Genomic DNA, 20,565 nt, shown 5'->3' with positions numbered 1-20,565 from the left:
TGAAAGACACGTCCGAGTATCAAAGTGTGTAATTGGTGGAAATGGCCTTAGCGCGTACACGCGGAAGTGACAAAGCGTGTAATTGGTGGAAATGGGCCTAGCGCGTACACACGGAAGTGACGCTGGACGTGTGGGCCTGCATAAAAGGTATGTGTAGAACACCATTTCCTTGTACGTGCTTTTCGTGGAGAGCGAGTGGGTGAAATCTGTACTTCTTGTCGTTTCACACGCGATTTACTTCACAGCGTTTCAAGTTCGTACTCCCTGTTACCTCTGACAGCTTTTTCTCTTTTTTCTCTTTTTCTGGTTTTCCTGGGCCTGTTCCCTCAAGCAGCGTTCCCTTCTACTGTTGTCCTGTCTCCTCAGACAGCGTAAAATTCTTCTTTTGGCGGGGGTGTTGCCAACGCGCACACGCGCTTCTTTTTCACGCTCTTTTTCCTGGCAGACGGTGAGTCACGCACGTATCTAACATCTGTGCTTGCCCCGTGTGTAGCCTACCCCTTCCGAGGTCATTCTAGGCTGCGTGTGACACGCATACATTCATTCTTGTGTTACTGGGTGCCACAGCGTAGTGCAGGTTTTTTTTTCTGCACACGTGGTCTAGGAGGGGTTGCGTGCACGTCATCTCCCTTTTTTGGGCTTCCTGTGCGTTGCGTGACCCGTCATCTTTCCCCAGGGGTCACATTCAGCCTTGCTAGGGCACTAGGGTACAATTACCATCTGGTACCCAACCCCTTTGATCCCCAATTGCCCAGGACAATAGTTTACAGCCACTCCCATACGCACATTAACATCAGTGCCATGGTTGGGAGGCGAGGAATCCGTAAGGGTGGCAAAGGTGGACGAGCCACAAGTGGTGGCCGTGGTGGATCCGGTAGGGGACGTGGTCGTTACTTGCAGGGTGACCCTGTCCCCCCATGTGTGGAGGACCAGTCAAGGGCACCCATAATCCCCCCCAAGCCCCCTGGTTGAGGCTGATGTGGCTGACACCATCCATGCTCAGCCCTTGTTGGACCAGCCCATTGTGGCACCAGACCTGGCTGACTCCATGGCTGACTTCCAGGTCAGCAGGCCTATGACACGTGCGCTGGTGCACGTTGATGTCATCAGGCCACGTGGATCAGGGGCAGCAAGGTCATCTGCTGCCCCAAGTAGGCAGGGTGGAGAGGCTGCAGGGGCAGCTGCGGCTCCATCCACCCCAGCTCTCACACACCCAGCCAGGACAGTGTCAGTCCTAGTCCATCCTGCTGACATTCCTCCTGACACCATTACACTTGAGCCAATGCCTGCACCAACTCCCATGCTGAGTGTGCAATCCCACACTCCTGATACAGAATCCACCAGGGCTCCTGCCCCTAGTGTCCAGAGCGGCGTAGGACACTCAGGATCACCACCACCTTCCAAGCGGAAGAGGAAGAGTGCTCGTCCGGCACAGGCTGATGCCCCAGACACGGCTACACAGTCCGGCCCGTCGAGGAAGCCCAGCTTCACGGATGCCGAACTGAATGCACTTGTCGAGTATGTGTCCGCACATGATAACGAAATGGTCATTGTTGCAGGATCCAAGACCACACCTGCACAACGCCAGGCACACTGGCAGACCGTTGCGGACATCGTAAGTGCCCTTGGAATCGTGAGGCGCACAGCCAATGATTGCTATAAGCGTTGGAATGACCTAAAGCGTAGGGCAAAGAATAAGCTGGCCTCAAGTCATGCCGCAACTCTAGTGACTGGAGGTGGGTCTCCAGTAGAAGACATGGAACTCACTCCACATGAGTCAGTCGCTGGGACCTACGTCACGGAGGAACAGATCCAAGGTGTGGGAGATCTGTCTGATTATGAGGCATTGTCCGGTGAGTGCACATGCATGTGTGTGTCATCCATGTGCATGGTGTGTGTGTGAGGGCTTCTGTTTGTGTGCCAGGTGAGGGTGTGTGCGCCTGAGTCGTTTGGGTCACCCATGTGCTTCATGCAATACATTCTGCGCAGCAGCATTTGGCCATAGCAGTATCCCTTCTGCCAACAGTAGACATCTAGCCCAACAGCACGCCAGTTGCCCTTGAAGTGTCACCTGGCCACAACATTGTTGCTTATTTTTCCCTGTTCATTCAGGCAGATTGTTTGCATTCCACCACTTTTACTAGGCATTTCTCAGTCCTCTAGTCACATGTCTGACATGGCTATGGTAAAGTGGAGTGACTTTGTTACCTGGATATCATTTGTTTAGACATGTCCCTGTGCAATCGGACCATTTTGGACTGGCAGCTCCAGGTAAAAAATCAGACCTGTTTGAATTAGAAAAGCTATTACATGAGGGAACTGGACTGAATGAATAAGTGCTGCCCTCCTCTCCATCTTCACTCAATAGCAATGGTACATGCCATCTGTGTGATGGCATGTGTATTTCACCTGGCAATCACAGGCCAATGTGTGATGCCACTGCTAGGCAGCATGCAGAAAATGTGTTCATCTTCCATCTTGGTGTCATCAGTGTGTGCCATTTGCCTACCCTTCATACGCAGTGAGGGTGCATGCATGGGAGGGTTTTAGTCATGTGGGACATGTGTCAATCAAGTACTGGTTCTGTTGCTTCTCAGCCCTCATTGTGTGCCATGGTGCTAATGCCTGTTTCCATTTGTTTGCTTTTATGTCTTTGCAGGGGAAGACGCACCTGATACTGCTGGGGTTGTGGAGATGGTGCAGACCCAGGAGGGGTCTGAAGGCCGACCGACCACCAGTGAGGGACGTGGTGTGGTGGTGGGTGAGAACCCACAACTGCTGCAGGTCTTGCTCTCAAGGGGTGTCTCTGGCTGCACCTCCCCCGAGCTGTACTCAGGTGTTGATTCGGATGATGAGACCTATGTGCCGTCGCAGGTGAGTGTTCCTGGGAGGGATTCTATTCTGTCCGACCCACCTGCACCAGGGTCAGAACCCTCAATGGGGATGTCAGTGTTGGCAGCTACGCCTTTGGTGGTTACGGATGCAGGGTCACACTCCGCGACATCTGATCCTGTTCCTGGGCCAGCAGATCAGAGGGGGAATGCAGTCCTGCAGCCTCAGGCAGTGCCGGCACAGCAAGGCGCAGTTCACCTTGCCCCAGACAGGTGTGGTGCCCGCCGACGTGGTGGCCGTACACCACCTGGCAATACCGCATGGGAGCAATACATTTACGGTATGGCAACCCAACAGGCAGCATCATCAGAGATGATGGCTCAGGCCATGGATAGGGTGGCCACTTCCATTGTCCCCCCCGAAAGGCTGATGGAGCGACTACAGCAGGCAACCGACTCCATCTGCCAGTCACACAGTGAGGACATGTTGGCGTCCAACAGGGACAGGCAGGCGGCACTGGCGACTCTGCAGGAAGCCATCTCCATAGAGTCCCAGGGCCACAGGGAAGCCCTGAGGCTGGAACTCCTTCACCTCAGGACGACTCTTGTTGAGCTTGAGGCTTCAACAAACCGAAGGACAGAACAGCAGCTGGAGCGTCTCACCCGTACGCTCTCAGTTGAGATGCAGGCAACTAGGGCGGAGGTCCGGGCATCCCGTGAGTTGTTGCATGGGGACCTCCGCACACTCATCCTCCAGAACGAGACCTACCACACCCGCATGCTTGCAGCCATGGAGGAACAGACTAGGGCCTTGTGTGGGCTGCCTCCCATAGTGCCACCACCTCCGGATGCAGCTGCACAGGGTGAGAATAGCAACAGCAGTGATACTTCCACAATAGGGTAGCCGTGTGGGCCATGAGCCCATGGAGGTGTTTTTTTTTCGCAAGATCTACACAGGTGGGTTTTGGTGTGCACCCTGTCCTCGGACCTCCTGGGTGGCCTCCCCAACCCCCCCGGGCCCATTAATGGCCATTTTTTATTTTTATTTTTTTTTATTTTTTTTTTATTTATTTTTTTTGGGACAGTGTGTTGCCTTGTGTGGCTCCCGTGGGCATACGCTGCATTGTGGCTGGGCACATGCAGGCTTGTCATGTATTTGGTTCAGATGCTTGGGTTTTTGTCACACACACCCCTCCTGCTTCCCGTTTCCATGGGCTTGCAAAGGGTGTGCCCAAGTGACATTGACGTACATGGTGACATTGGACTCCCACTACATGTGTGGGTAGTCTAGTCAATACTGTGTATACATTCCTAAGTGCATATTGCTGTTGTGTTATACACTGCATGTTGCATTGATGTGTAACTCATCATCCATGTCTACCTCCTAATTTGCAGGTCCTTTCCTCATGTCTACACAAGGCCCTCTACTTTGGAGATGGAGTCCATGTTTGCAGCAGTGCACCTACAACTCTGCATGGCGGCAACACTGTACAGTTGGAAGTGGTGGGAGTGCAGGCATTTCCAGGTGGTGAGACTACTAATTCCTTACATTCGTAATGTCATGTTAATGGTAGTTTTGAGGGTCAGTAGCTGATAAGTGTTATTGCTAAATACCTGCTCAAGTGTGTTGTTGGTCCTGCATTACTGTGAGCATTTCAGCTGTCGCGAGTTTCAATTAGGGACACTGTACTTTGTGACACTTGTGTCATGTTGTGGGGATTACTTTGTTTACCCGCACATAGCATGACATGGCATGGTGTGTCTTGTGGCGGTGCTGGGGATGGGTTGGGTGACATGGCACTGTCCTCATGTTGCATTTTGCAAGTGGGTATTCATTTTAGCTGCATGAATGTGTTTTTTCACAAAACTGCATTGGTGGTGTCTGTGTAGGTAGGGATGCACACATTGTAACACTTCCAGGTGAACAATCTCAGGCTGATATGGTTTTGACGGTTGATTCTCCAGACATTCAGGATCAGTGTCAGGTTGAGTCATCATTGATTGTCAGATGGTATGTGCCAGGGCAGTGTGCACTCCACAGGGGTGTGATTTATATGTGAAGTAATTAGCCACTAGCTGTGTACGGGCTGCCTCCCCCCGTGCCCTTTCCCCTCCCATGCGCAGCGGGCGTGCATGTGGTTGGGGATGTGGGGGCACCACCATGTCCACGGCCAGGCCCCGGCGTGTTGCAACGTTGTGCAGGACACATGCTGCCACTATGATCCTGCACACTACTGGGGGAGCGTATAACAGCTGCCCGCCAGAACGGTCAAGGGAGCGAAAGCGTGACTTAAGCACTCCGAATGTGTGCTCCACTATGCCCCGGGTTGCAATGTGGGCTGTGTTATATCTTACCTCGGGTGGCGTGGTGGGGTTCCGAATTGGCGTCATCATGTGGGGGCTGAGAGGGTAGGCACTGTCCCCTGTGGAGGTGGTGATGGGTATCATTGGTGGGGTTGTGACCTTGCTCAGCATCTGACATGCATGCATGTGCAATGGCATTCATACTCACCAAGCAGCCATGTATTGCCATGCCGCCCAGCTTCTAGGTCCTGGCTTAGGGTGGACATTCGGTAAATGAAGCTGGCGTGGGTGGACCCGGGATAGTTGGCATATACTGAGGTGATGATTCCCTTGGCATTACATACTACCTGCACGTTGATGGAATGCCAGTGCTTGCGGTTCCTATAGATGTGCTCAGATGCCCTGGGGGGACGTAGAGCCACATGGGTGTAGTCGATGGCACCTAGCACTTTGGGGAATCGTGCCACACCGTAAGAATCCAGGGCGGCAGCATGCCTTTCTGCAGGTGTTCTGGGCAGGTATATGTGCCTGCGGACTGATGGGCGTGCAGTGATGATGTTCAAGACCTGGTGTAGGCAGCGTGACTGCGTGGCCTGTGACACCCCACCCACTATGGCACTTGTCCGCTGAAATGATCCAGTGGCTAAGAAGTGCAGTACATTGAGGACCTTCTCCAGGGGGCTGAGTGCCTGGGAGCACAGGGTGGGTGATGTGAGGTCATCCTCCCACTCACTCACCAGGTCCAGTATTATGTGTGGTGGAAACCTGTACCTCCCATACACCTGGTCATCAGGCATCCCGAAAAGGCTGGTTCTGGGTGTGAAAACTCTGGCCCTGACTATCCTCCTCCTCCTCCTTTGGAAGCCCACGGCCACTGCTGCTAGGAACGGTATATTCATCCTGGCGTCTGAGCTTGTTAGTTTTTTGCGCGCAAATGTATGCGTCCCGGGTCGACGTATGCCTGCTTCCTACTGGCGTGCGTGTTTCTTTGCGCGTGTTGTAGGCGAGCGTGTGAAACTTCCCGCGCACCCCTGAAATCCAGTAACCACGCCAATAGCGTGTGGAAATTCCCACGCACCCCGGAATACACGTGCGCTGATGTACTCGCGTGTGTAAGTGCCTGCGCACCCCTGAAATACACGTACATAGGCCAATCGCGTGTACGCGCACTTTTGTCCAATTACACGCGATGACACTCTGACGTGCAGTCTTTCCACGTGTGCTCCGTCATCACGTGCTATGAGGGAAACACCCGTGCGGGTCACGTCTCAGACGCGCTTACGCGCTGAGGGCCTTTGGTCCAATAGAATCGCGTATGCGTGCTGACGCGCTTACGCGCTAAGGGCCTTTCCTCGAATTTCACGCTGACGTGCAGGATTTTCACGTGCCAAATCACTCCGTATCAAGCTGGCCACGCGAAAACACGGAAGACCACGCTCCTGCCCAGAAGGCCGCATTACTGCCCCCCAGTGCCCCGAGCAGCCTCCCACGTGCCATCTGCTGCTGCCTGCCTGCCTGCCTGCCTGCCTGCTGCCACCGTGTCCTGCCATTTGGTGCCTGCACATCAGCCATCAGCCATCTGCAGGGGTCCAGTTGCAGAAGACTCCCGACTGGGATAACATCGCTCAACAGCCCAGCCCCAGGACCCAGTTGCCCACCCACTCCTGCCTCTGGGGTTGCCATGTCGGGCACTTCGACATCTGGAACCAGTGGCAACCCCAGGCCAGAGGGGCAGAGGGGCACCAGCTTCACTGCCACTGAAGTTGGTGTCCTGGTGGAGCATGTCCTGGGGCAGTATGATGCCCTCTTTGGATCGTCCCGCGCCAGCAAGGAAGGACGGGAGAGGATCTGGGCCGACTGTGTGGTTGCCATCAACGCGGAGGGGGTGGCAACCCGCGACGTCCAGAAGATCAAGAAGCGCTGGGAGGACTTGAGGTCCAGGACCCTCGTGAAGGCCCGGCGCCTCATGGAGGGGGGCCGGGGCCGCATGAGTTCCATCCAGATGAGGGTCCTGGAACGCGTACGCCCAGCGCTCCACGCCCAGATCCTTGAGAGGGAGACCCGTCTGGAGTTGAGCGGTAAATTGCCAAGCATTGCTGTGTGAGACAGGGCATGTTGCGGTGTGCTGGTTGTCTGATACTTGCCTGTACGTGTGACATAGGCCATGTACGCATGTATGTGTGCAGGGACATCATGGTAATGCATGTGCGACCAGTGATGTGTGAACCACATGGTCGTTGCATGTGTTTAAATGCGACATGGGGAGCCCTACGCAGATTTTACACATGAGAGCATGCCAGTCTCTGTTCCTGGACATGGGTGGGGGTGAGGGATGGGTGCTGATGCCAGGTACATATATGGTAGCCATGTCTGTGTGCCTGACCTGGTGTCTGTGACTTGTGAATGCCATGGATGCATGACACATGTGTGTGACAATGCACAGATTCACTGATGCAGCCTAGTTATCCTTGTATCCGCTGTGTTTGGGGTGTATGAGGCCAGATGGATGTGACTGAGGTGAAGTGTGTGCATGTGATAGGCATGACCCATGATGCATGTGAGTTCCATATCATTGTATGTTTCAAGAGTCCATTGGACATGTATGGAAATGTCCATGGCATGCACCATGCCTGTTACTGTGTGTGTTTTGCCTGGACTGACCCATGTGTTGTGGAGGGACATGATGGAAGTGTACTTTGACAGTGGTACTCATCTGCTATTGCTTCCTGTCTAGGGGACCATTGTACAGTACCCTGATGCTTGTGTTCTATGTCTCCCTCTACGCAGCGGCTAGTGAAGAAGAGGGCGGAGACGGCGCTGTGGAGCAAGGCAGCGGGGATGCCCCCACGGCTGCAGCGGAAGGGGTGGGTGAGCCCCCACAGGGGCCTGCTGCGGCGGAAGACAGTGAGGAGCCATCCCGGTTGGTGGTTTCCACAGAGGAGGAGGAGGCCGCCACTGAGGCACACATGGGGCCTGGTGGGGGCATCCCTGCTGGTGCAAGTGGTGCAGTCCAGGGGCAGGGGCAGGAGGCAGCACAGGTCACCGTGGAGGGGCCTGTGCATGTCGCTGTCCCTGACCCTGTGAGTGCACCACCATGCACCAGCAGGGATGCCCCGTCCCAGGCCAGTCCGCAGGTAGAGGGGATGTCCATGTCACCTGACTCCCCTCCACCTGTGGACGAGGGGACCCATGGCCGTATGGAGAAGGTCCTGATTGGGGTCGCGATGCGCGCGGGTGCAATTCGTGATGACGTGCGTGCTTCCCGGGAGGAGCACGCACGTCATCACGAAGAGCACCGTGCCGACGTGGCCCAATTGGGATCTTCCATGTTCGGGGGTTTCCTGCATGTGTCGGCCAATCTGGCGGCCCTCTCCTCCTCTGTGGAGGCTATACGCTTGTCGTTCTCCTTGCCGTCTTCCGGCCCAGATGCCACCAGGGCCCCCTGTGGACCTGCCCTGACCAATGCAGCCAGCTCGGTGGGGATCCCATCCCTGCCACAGTCGGGAGTCGGAGGTCACTATTACTATCTTTGAAAATCTTGAATTTGACAACACTACTCAATTACTGGTGACAATGGATATTCAATCCCTCTATACTAGCATCCCACAAGATCAAGCGATAGAATGCATGCGAGAAGTTCTCCTGGAATATGATTCTCAGGATCGCGTTCCACATAACTTCATCTTGGAACTTATGGCCATAGCTCTCAACAAAAATTATTTTGAATTTAATGGCCAGTTTTTCTTACAAGTAAAAGGTACGGCTATGGGGGCTGCTTTTGCGCCGAGCCTAGCGATTCTCTTTATGTTCAAATTTGAAACTCGTCACATTCTATCTTCCACCAATCCCTTCCGCTATTCTATAACCAAATGGAAGAGATATATCGATGACATCATATTTATTTGGACAGGTACCAAAGCCGAGCTAATACTCTTCTTTGAATGGTTGAATAACGTTGATCATAATATCAAGTTCACCATGGAGTCTAGCAATATTCAGATCCCTTTTCTAGACTTAATAATTAAAGATGATTTTGGAAAATTGAAGTGTTCGCTTTTCCGTAAAACCACAGCTCGTAATACTCTCCTACATTACTCCAGCAATCACCCTCGACATATTAGGGATAATCTACCCTATGGCCAGTTTCTCCGGATCCGGCGAAACTGTTCCGAGTTATTTGATTATTATGAACAAGCAGATAAGCTTAGCAGTCGCCTTAGAGACAGAGGTTATCCTAAACGATTGATCACACAAGCGTACAAAAGGGCTCGGTTTACTGACGGTGACAATTTGCTAACGCCCAAACAAAATTCCAATTCAGTACTGGATAAGAACAATTCACAGATGACATGTGTATTGACCCATGGGCCTCAGACCTTCGAGATTAAAAAACTCATCTCGAAATACTGGCCCATTGTCAAAATAAATCTGCCAGACACACCTCCTCCCCGCTTTGCTTTCAAGAGGGGCAGCAATATTCGTGACAAACTTGTGCACTCTTCCCTTAAGAAAGCCGCCCCTAGAATAGGACTGTGGGACCTGAGGACCACCACAGGGCATTTCCCTTGTGGATCTTGCTCTGTCTGTCAATTCACCAGGAAAATGAAGGAGTTCAAAATTGGGCCAAAAACATGGACATTTACCACTATGACAAACTGCAAAACCGCACATGTGGTATACTGCATCCAATGCCCGTGTGGCCTTCGGTATGTTGGTCAAACTTCACGACCGGTACATATTAGAATATCAGAACATCGATCTAGAATCAGGTGTAAAACACTTACCGCACCCCTAGTAAGTCACTACATTGAGCTACAGCACTCTGCTAATGACATATTATGGTGGATTCTGGATGTGGTCAAAAATACGCCCAACATAACCCACTGCCTCCTACAGAAGGAGGCTCGATGGATCCATCGTTTATCCACTCACATTAATGGACTTAATGAGGATTTCAGTCCAATTTAACATGTTTTGGCTTCCATCCCACACCTGGGTTTTGCCTTGCGGGCGGCTGCCTCCTTCCAGCAGCATGTGTTCTGCTCCCCAGCCGGACGCTTCTCCGCAGGCTTCTGTCTGCTTTCCGGCGCGGCAGCTTCTCTTAGTTGACGTTACAGAGGCCGCTGTTATGGCGCCCTTTTGTATCCACCCAAGTGAGTGACATGCAGGTGGGGCAGCTCTCAGCCTATCCACACATCTTATTTTCAGGCCCAATGAAATGGCGAGTTAGGCCTCCTGCCCTCTTTAGGCTATATGAACATTCGTGCTCGCTTTGCAGAGTGTTGCGAGAGGTTTTCAAGAAAGGCTGTTCCCCTCGTACATCTGCATTATACTTTGGTCAAGTCGTTATAGGTAAGACGCGATTTTCTCGTGGGTTCTTTCCTTAACACAGTTTAGTGTTTACTGCATATATCCGTCCATTCTTCTAACACGATTTCTCGTGGGTTATTTCTTAAACACAGTTTAGTGTTTACAGTATATATCTGTCCATCCCTCTAACACTTTTTCATCATTTTCTATTTTTCAGAGGCTGTACACCTTTTATGCCAGTGATATGGGACCACACTAGCCTACCCGACGCATGTGCTCTCCGCACTATATACTCCGCAGACTGCACCTTTCAACTGTGCATGCTATCTAGTTACAGGATTTAATCCACATGTGAGTACATACCTCTATACTCCTCTCCCCATTTGGATAACCTCTATTTGTACTTTTCTTCACTTTTATTCTGATAAGTTCCCCCTTCCCTTTCAGTTGTTGTTTTTTCCAACCTGACCCGATGCAGTTACACCAAGGGCCCTGTTGGTTCCGCTCTTCAGGCATTACTGTTTTGGGCCCCTGAGCCCGTTTTCACGCCTGTATTTCTAACTTTTCCACAGCCTACAAAATTGAGGTAATTGATTTCCTAATTTATTCTCTTTTAAACAACAAGGGCAACTTTACTCAAATTTTGGAGTTCACTCCCATTATGCTTTTAAATTTAATTCCATTTTCTTTCATGTCTGCTTCCCCACAGGGTTAAACTGTTGTGAGGTTCTTTCGCCCTGAGGAAGGCAACTTTCAACTATGTAAAGAAACTATGGCCAGACAGGCGGCATTTCAGCCGAAACGTTGTTGTGATGATGTCAACCTTGATTTTTCTTGAAAAAATTTTTTGACACCTACACGTAGGCAGACCTGTCATTAGGAATATTGGAGTTAGAGTTTGAGAGGATACGGTTGTTCTGTGTAGAGAAGGAAGAACTTTTTACCTTAAGAACCGTCTATATATCTTCTCTCCACTAGTACTCCATTCCTTTTTTATTTCTTCTTTGTGACTTTACAACAAAGAAGAACCTATTTTAAAAAATATTTTTTTCTGTTTCTCATAAAAAGAATAATTGATTGTTTTCTGTTCTTTAAACAAAATTGTGAATTACAACTGTGAGTGTTTTAACAATTTCTGTTATACTTCTTTGTTATTACAACCTTTATGCTCATCAGGATTTTCTTTGTCTAAATAATAAATATTTCAAATAACTTTCTAGAAATTTGCCCTTTTTGTTTTCAGAGAATTTCATAAAAATGCATGATACCAGAGTTTGGTACTTTTTTGAACAATTTAATCATGTTGATTTTGATACATAGCAGTAAGGGATCTACGGTGTTATTTTGGGAGTCGGAGGTCCAGCAGGGGTGGACACCACAGCAACTGTACCCCAGCAGATGGAGGATGTGCCGGCATCATCAGGCAGGGCACGTGCACGACGGCGTCTGTGGATTCCATCAGCCTGGATGCCGTCGTGCTGGCAGAGGCAGTTGCGTCGGAGGCAGCAGCAGAGTCAACGTGGGAGGCATCATGGCTCGGGGCCATCAACATCGGAGGGGCAGGCATCGGCCGGAGGACCCAGGACGGGAAGTGTCTTCCGTGTGGCTGCGGTTGGGCCAGCAGATAGGTGCGGAGCGGCGGCAGGCGGAAGAGGCGCGGCTCACGATGGTCAGGGCGGAGAACTCCATGCGGAGGGCCCTGAGGCGGGCCGAGTGCCTCGAAGCAATCCGCAGGGGGTTGGAGGAGCAGATGGTGTCGTCCCTGCGGACCCTCGGGGCCATGGAACAGGACCGCCTCCGGGACATCGAAGAGGAGTTTGATGATGCCCTGGCCCAGAACACCACAGAGTGAGCCGCTGGACTTGCCCACCGCCTTTGTATATAGTTCTTTAGTTTTAGGTTTCCTTTGTTTCTTCTTATGATTTGGAGTCGACGGACACTGCTCCACTTTTTGTATATAGTTGCATTTTAGTTAGGGATTTTTGTAGGTTTCCTGTGTTCAGTTGGGCTCATGGACCCTTGGATGTTTTGTACATAGTTCTTCATTGGATTGTTTTATTTTTTTTGTTTTTATTTATTCACCATGGAGCAATGGTCTTTGCATTTATTTTTCTCTCTCGGATTGATTTTATTTTTAATGTGACTTTGGACAACATTTTTTTGAATTTGGATTTGTAGTTTTAATTTTTTTTGACGGACATGCAGCTTATCTTTTTTTCATTGCCATTGTAGTTTGTTTCATTTCATTTGCATTCAATTTTTTTTAATACAATTTTGTTTTCATACTTCACTGTGTGGTATCATCTCATTGGTTTCATGCATGTCATGTTGGGTGTTTTCCCATTCAATTTCAACCATTGTGTGTGACGGACATGGGTTCATTTGCTTTATGAACATTGGGGGTGTAACATGTAATTTCCATTTCCATGTGGGTGAATGGGTTACTTGGTAGGGCCTTTTGGCTGTGGAGGCTGACCATAACGCACATGATTGGGGACTGTGAGTGTCAGGCTTTATCAAATCTGATGTTGTCCCCGGAAGCTGCTGAACCCCCGCAGTCCCCTTTGGATGCTAACCTCTTAACTGGTATCAAACAGTTCAGTTGAGAGCACCCCCAAGGGAAAGGGGGAAAATGGGACAAAATAATAAACTTCAGGTTTTGCTCAGCTTCTTTATCTGTCAACCTGTTGGTAAAAATAACAACACATTCACTTTAGTCACTAACCTTTGAATTCCTTGGCTCTGACTTCTCTTTATCAATTTAAGTAAATAAACACGCCACCATACCTGATTATCCTCTGTGAATAACGTAGAGGACGTGTGTGAATTCTACTGAAGAAAACAGAAAAATAGAGTCTCAGATGCTCTTACTAATTTCTTCAATTCGGTATTGAAAAACTGCTAATCTCTCTCAGTTTAATGAGTTAATCTTCTAGCAGTTCAGATGTCGTTTACCCAAACAACCCGCTGGAAATATTATACCTGTTGTTCGTATTAATTTCTAGCTTCAACACAAATTCCAAAAATGACACTCTGGCTATTCAATTTAAAATTGTTTGTTTCCTGAATATATAAAGTGTTCATTAATTGGATCTTCTGTTTGCAAAGAAAATCGCTCATAAAAGAAGCGTTCTTTTAACCGGAGTATGCGCATGCGTGAAGATATTGTTTTCTCCTTCTAAAATGGATGCGCTCATAAACAAGGAATAGAGTTCAAAAAATGAAACTGGCATGGGCGCATGCGTAATGGAATAGTATTCCACTCTTCTTAATGTGAATTGTTCAAACTGGAAAGAAGAAATTCCTCAGTTCCGGACACTAATCCTTGAAGAGGCAGCCCAGTGATGATCACGCGCCAGGTTAGAATGTTAGTAAATAAAACATAACGCCTCGGAGTTGCGTGGCTACCACACTGTCACTTGCGCAGACAGTGTAAGATTTCTAACGCTAGTCCGACGTTAAGAAAACCACTGTTACCGTAAAATGGAACAATACTTAATAATCTTTTATACGGCCGAAAAAACACACAACGCTAAAATGATAAACAGACCTCCAAACTCCAACTTGCCAGGTGCAAAAAATGTGACGCAGTTCAATAAATTTAAATACAGTTCTAAAAGTTCCAAAATAAATTCTTGAAAGAACGAAATGAACTACTAATTAAACAAAAACTAAGAAAACAGGAACAGGTTAATTAATGGTATTGATATTTAACTCCTGCTTGAATATCACAAAGTTCCGTAAAATATAAATAATTCACTTAGCTTGCTTCTTTCTTTCACTGGAACGTTTTCTAAGTTTCTTCTTAATTCTCCAACACTTTCCTCATCCAAATAAACAATTTTAGGCACAAGGGCCTAACTAAAGTTTTCTAAATCTTAAGAGCTTCAAACATAAGACCTTCCAGCTGGGCTTCTGACAATGAAAGGCGGTTTAGAATGTTCCAACAATGCCTTTCTTTTACTTCTGACCAATCACTGATCCTTTTGGAAGTCTCCATTTTGGCTTGGGAAGCTCTCCACACTCTGCACAGAAAGTTAAGGCCCAAACCATACTTTATGTTAATCATATCCTCATTCCACCACATTCAACCAAATCCCACGAAACCTGACAGTACCCCCCCTTTAATGCCCTGTCCCAGGGCCAACTTTAGAAGGATACTTTCTATGAAATTTTGTGACTAATTGTGGTGCATGCACATTCACATCATCCTCCCACGTACGTTCCTCAGGTCCGAAACCTTCCCAGTCTATTAAATATTGTAGTTTCCCTCTTAACCTCCTGGAGTCTACAATTCTTTTCACCACAAACTCTTCAGATGAATTCTCTAACTGAACTGGTGAAGGTGGATGTACAACTCTAGTCCCCTGAATCACAGGTTTTAATAGACTAATGTGAAAGGTTGGATGTATTTTCAAGGAAGTAGGTAGTTTTAACCGTACTGACACTGGATTGATCACCTTTTCTACTTTAAATGGACCTACAAAACGTGGAGTAAATTTGTTTTTGCCCTTAATTCTTAAATGTCTCGTCGAAGCCAAACCAAGTCACCAACCTTATATTTAGGACCCAACCTCCTTTTTGATCTGCAAATCTTTTGTACTTCTGTTTACTATCGAAACATACTCTTTTAGCTCTTTCCAAATTCTTTCTCATAGTTTTTAATCGAACCTCAACTCCAGGATTCTCAGACTCTTCAGTAATTTTAAAACTTAAAAACCGTGGGTGAAAACCTCTTCCAAGATGAAACGGAGACATGTTAGTTGAATCTTTAGCACAATTATTATAAGCAAATTCGGCAAGCCAAATCAAATCCACCCATTCTTCCCCTGCCTGTAGATAACACCTCAAATACTTCTCCAGTTCTTGATTTACCCTTTCTACTTGTCCATTGGTCTCGGGATGGTAACCTGATGATAAACTGACTTCCACACCCAAATCCTTACAAAAAACCCTCCAAAATCTAGAAATAAATTGAGGACCTCTATCTGAGATAATTTGATTAGGAAGACCATGCAGTCTAACTATTTCTCGCAAAAAGACTTTGGCCAAACTGTCTGCAGTAACCTCTCCCTCCATTGGAACAAAATGAGCCTCTTTTGACAAGAGGTCCACAACAACTAGAATAGATGTACAACCCTTGTCACAAGGAAGATCTGTAATGAAGTCCAGGGAGATTGTATGCCAAGGACGAGGTGGAATAGGCAACGGCTCCAACAACCCGACTGGTTTTCCAGTTTGATTCTTCATTTGAGCGCAAATAGCACAGGTTTTTACAAAATTTAAGATGTCCTGACGCATTTCTTCCCACCAGAAGCTCCTCCTGACCAATTCTAGCGTCTTTCTAAAACCTGGATGTCCGGACAGCATAGATTCATGACAGTCTCTTATTACTCTCTCTCTCAATTCCAAAATAGGTAAGTAAAGTTTATTTTCAAAAAACGGCAATCCTTTCTCAATTTTTCGAACCGGATCCTTTCGAACCCATTCCTCCATTTGTGCAATTGACATGGACTTTTGAACTTCTTCCTCAACATCCTCAATTTTTTGTATTCCGGCAGAAATAAAACAGCATGGATCGATAATGGATATCATCTCCTTCTCTGATTCCATCTCACTTCCAGGAAATTGACGCAATAAAGCATCAGCCTTTCCATTAAGCCTACCTGGCTTAAATGTCACTACAAAATCGTAATCAGCAAAGAACAATGACCATCTTAACTGCCTTGGTGTGAGAGTCTTGGCTGATTTAAAAAAAAGCAATTTCTATGGTCTGTTAACACAGTCACTGTATGTCTTGCTCCTTTTAAAAAATGCCTCCACTCTTCAAAAGCCTACTTGATTGCCAATAATTCTCGATCTGAGATCGTATAATTTTGTTCTGCCATAGAAAATATTTTAGAATAGTAAGCCACTGGATGAAGTTGTCCTGTCTCTCGATGTCTCTGAGAAAGAACAGCCCCCATGGCAAGATTCGATGCATTCGCTTCTACATAAAAAGGCTGAGATGGGCCTGGATGAATTAAAATAGGGGCCGAACTGAACCTTTTCTTTAATTCTTGAAATGCCTCCTCTGCCTCTGTCGACCACACAAATTTGGCACCTTTCTTTAAGAGTTTTGTTATGGGAGTAATCAATCGAGAAAATCCTTCAATAAACCTTCTGTAAAAATTTGCAAAACCTAAAAAGCTTTGAATTTCTTTTACTTTCGTTGGTATTGGCCAATCCGTGATGGCTTGAACTTTGTTCGGATTCATCTCCAACCCCTTGGGAGAAACAATGTATCCTAAAAATTCCACAGAATTAGTATGAAACTGGGATTTTTCTAATTTAGCAAACAAATGATTCTCTCTGAGTCTTTGTAGAACCTTTCCCACATGAATTTTATGAGACTCTAAATCCTGAGAATAAATCAAAATATCATCAATATATACTACTACGAATATATCTAAAAAATCTCTTAAAATTTCATCCATAAAGAATTGAAAGGCAGCTGGTGCATTGCATAACCCGAAAGGCATCACCAAGTACTCATAAAGCCCAAATCGGGTTTTGAATGCCGTTTTCCACTCATCACCCTCCTGGACTCTCACCAGATGATAGGCACCACGTAAATCTAATTTGGAAAAAATTGTGGCTCCCTGGACCTGATTCAAGATTTCCGAAATTAGAGGGAGAGGATACTTGTTTTTGATTGTAATCCTATTCACAGCTCTATAATCAATGCATGTTCTGAGAGACCCATCTGGCTTTGGTACAAAAAATAATGGAGATGCGGCTGGAGATTGAGAATGACGAATAAAACCCTTAGCCAAATTTTCTGTGAGGTACTCTTTAAGATAATCATTCTCCTTTTCCGTTAATGCATACACTCGACTACTTGGTAAAACCGCCCCGGGCTCCAGATCAATTTTACAGTCAAAACTCCTATGTGGAGGTAATTCTCCTGCCTCCTTTTCATCAAAAACCTCCTTGTACCCTTGATAACACTCCGGAAGATGTCCTAACACCGCTCCTATATTATGTCCTGTAATACCTGCGTCAGTCAGAAAAGAGGAAACCAAACCTTGTGTTTCTTCCCTGCCAGGATTACCTTTCAAAAGGCAGTTTTCTAAACAGAAACTAGACTGTAATTCTACCACTCGCCTACTCCAATCAATTTGAGGATTATGCAAGGTTAGCCATGGCATGCCTAAAATTATTTTCAGAATTGGTGTATCAATTAAATCAAATAAGATTTCTTCTCTATGACCTCCAAGTAATTCCATAACCAAGACACCAGTTTCATGAGTTATAGGACCTGATGAAAGAGAAGTTCCATCTACAGCCCGAACCTGTTCCACAACTTCCTTCCTCACAAGTGGTATTCCCAAGGCCTTAGCTACTCCCCAATCCATAAAGTTCCCGATGGCTCCTGAATCAATCACTACCGGTCCATACCCTTTCCTTTCCTCCTTCAAATACAAGGATACATTTACAGTTATGTGTGGAACCGCTGACTGAACTGTATTTGCAATTTGCTGTCCTTTTCCTCCGGCTGATGAAAATTTTTTGGGTGTAAAGGGACAATTTCCTAAAAAGTGACCGCTCCTACCACAATATAAACACAAATTATTCTCACGCCTCCTAGTCTTTTCCTCTTTTGATAAAGGACCTTTTATTCTAATTTGTTGATCATTTACCCTTGGTTTCACTTCTTTACTACCCACCTCAAGCCTTGAACGATCTCCTCTAAGGACTGACCCCACCTCCCCCTGAGTACAACGACGCCTTTCTGCTTTCCTTTCACTTATACGATAGTCCAACTGAACTACTAAATCAATCAATTCCTCACAAGAAGAAGGGCATTGAACTACACTGGACAAGGCATCCTTCAACTCCTCCTTGAGGCCTCGATAAAAAAGAGAAGACCTCTTCTCTGCTGGCCACTGGGATTCCAAAACCAAAGACCTGAACTGTGTGATATATGTGACCAAATCTCTGTTTCCTTGACGCAAATCTAATAATTCCCCATCAACTTCTAAGGACATTTGTCTTTTATCAAACATTTTCTTAAATTCTTCCATAAAAAGAGAAACATTTTTTAAAGATAAACACTTCTGCCTGACCAATAAACTTGCCCAAGTAGAAGCCTCTCCTGATAAATAAGACATCATAAAAGTAACTCTGGAAGCATCAGAAGGAAATAGTTCGGGCCTACTAAGAAAGTGCAACTCACATTGGGTTACAAATGTCTGAAATTTACTTGAATCTCCATAGTAACGCTCTGGAGCTGCCAAAGGTACTGGCATAACTAATGCCCTAAAACCTCCTTCTGCCCCGTCACCTCTACCCACACCTCTCTCCTCACCAGCCCTTACCAATTCCGGGGGGAATTCTTCTCTCCCAATTCCCTGCGTCTGTGCCATCTTTTCACATAACTCATCTACTCGTTGTCCTAATTTTTTATTCTCTTGATATGCCACCTTTAATTCCTCCTGTAATTCCCTCACTAAAACACTTAACCCTTCCATTGAGAACTCGGGGTTCATGACAGCTTAGGAGGACTATTTTTTCTGGCCTTTCATACTGTCAGGCTTTATCAAATCTGATGTTGTCCCCGGAAGCTGCTGAACCCCCGCAGTCCCCTTTGGATGCTAACCTCTTAACTGGTATCAAACAGTTCAGTTGAGAGCACCCCCAAGGGAAAGGGGGAAAATGGGACAAAATAATAAACTTCAGGTTTTGCTCAGCTTCTTTATCTGTCAACCTGTTGGTAAAAATAACAACACATTCACTTTAGTCACTAACCTTTGAATTCCTTGGCTCTGACTTCTCTTTATCAATTTAAGTAAATAAACACGCCACCATACCTGATTATCCTCTGTGAATAACGTAGAGGACGTGTGTGAATTCTACTGAAGAAAACAGAAAAATAGAGTCTCAGATGCTCTTACTAATTTCTTCAATTCGGTATTGAAAAACTGCTAATCTCTCTCAGTTTTATGAGTTAATCTTCTAGCAGTTTAGATGTCGTTTACCCAAACAACCCGCTGGAAATATTATACCTGTTGTTCGTATTAATTTCTAGCTTCAACACAAATTCCAAAAATGACACTCTGGCTATTCAATTTAAAATTGTTTGTTTCCTGAATATATAAAGTGTTCATTAATTGGATCTTCTGTTTGCAAAGAAAATCGCTCATAAAAGAAGCGTTCTTTTAACCAGAGTATGCGCATGCGTGAAGATATTGTTTTCTCCTTCTAAAATGGATGCGCTCATAAACAAGGAATAGAGTTCAAAAAATGAAACTGGCATGGGCGCATGCGTAATGGAATAGTATTCCACTCTTCTTAATGTGAATTGTTCAAACTGGAAAGAAGAAATTCCTCAGTTCCAGACACTAATCCTTGAAGAGGCAGCCCAGTGATGATCACGCGCCAGGTTAGAATGTTAGTAAATAAAACATAACGCCTCGGAGTCGCGTGGCTACCACACTGTCACTTGCGCAGACAGTGTAAGATTTCTAACGCTAGTCCGACGTTAAGAAAAGCACTGTTACCGTAAAATGGAACAATACTTAATAATCTTTTATACGGCCGAAAAAACACACAACGCTAAAATGATAAACAGACCTCCAAACTCCAACTTGCCAGGTGCAAAAAATGTGACGCAGTTCAATAAATTTAAATACAGTTCTAGAAGTTCCAAAATAAATTCTTGAAAGAACGAAATGAACTACTAATTAAACAAAAACTAAGAAAACAGGAACAGGTTAATTAATGGTATTGATATTTAACTCCTGCTTGAATATCACAAAGTTCCGTAAAATATAAAGAATTCACTTAGCTTGCTTCTTTCTTTCACTGGAACGTTTTCTAAGTTTCTTCTTAATTCTCCAACACTTTCCTGATCCAAATAAACAATTTTAGGCACAAGGGCCTAACTAAAGTTTTCTAAATCTTAAGAGCTTCAAACATAAGACCTTCCAGCTGGGCTTCTGACAATGAAAGGCGGTTTAGAATGTTCCAACAATGCCTTTCTTTTACTTCTGACCAATCACTGATCCTTTTGGAAGTCTCCATTTTGGCTTGGGAAGCTCTCCACACTCTGCACAGAAAGTTAAGGCCCACACCATAC

Source organism: Ambystoma mexicanum, chromosome 8 (assembly GCF_040938575.1).
Source record: "Ambystoma mexicanum isolate Mex_15411 chromosome 8, UKY_AmexF1_1, whole genome shotgun sequence".
Classification (NCBI taxonomy): domain Eukaryota; kingdom Metazoa; phylum Chordata; class Amphibia; order Caudata; family Ambystomatidae; genus Ambystoma; species Ambystoma mexicanum.
This window is presented reverse-complemented; position numbering follows the sequence as displayed.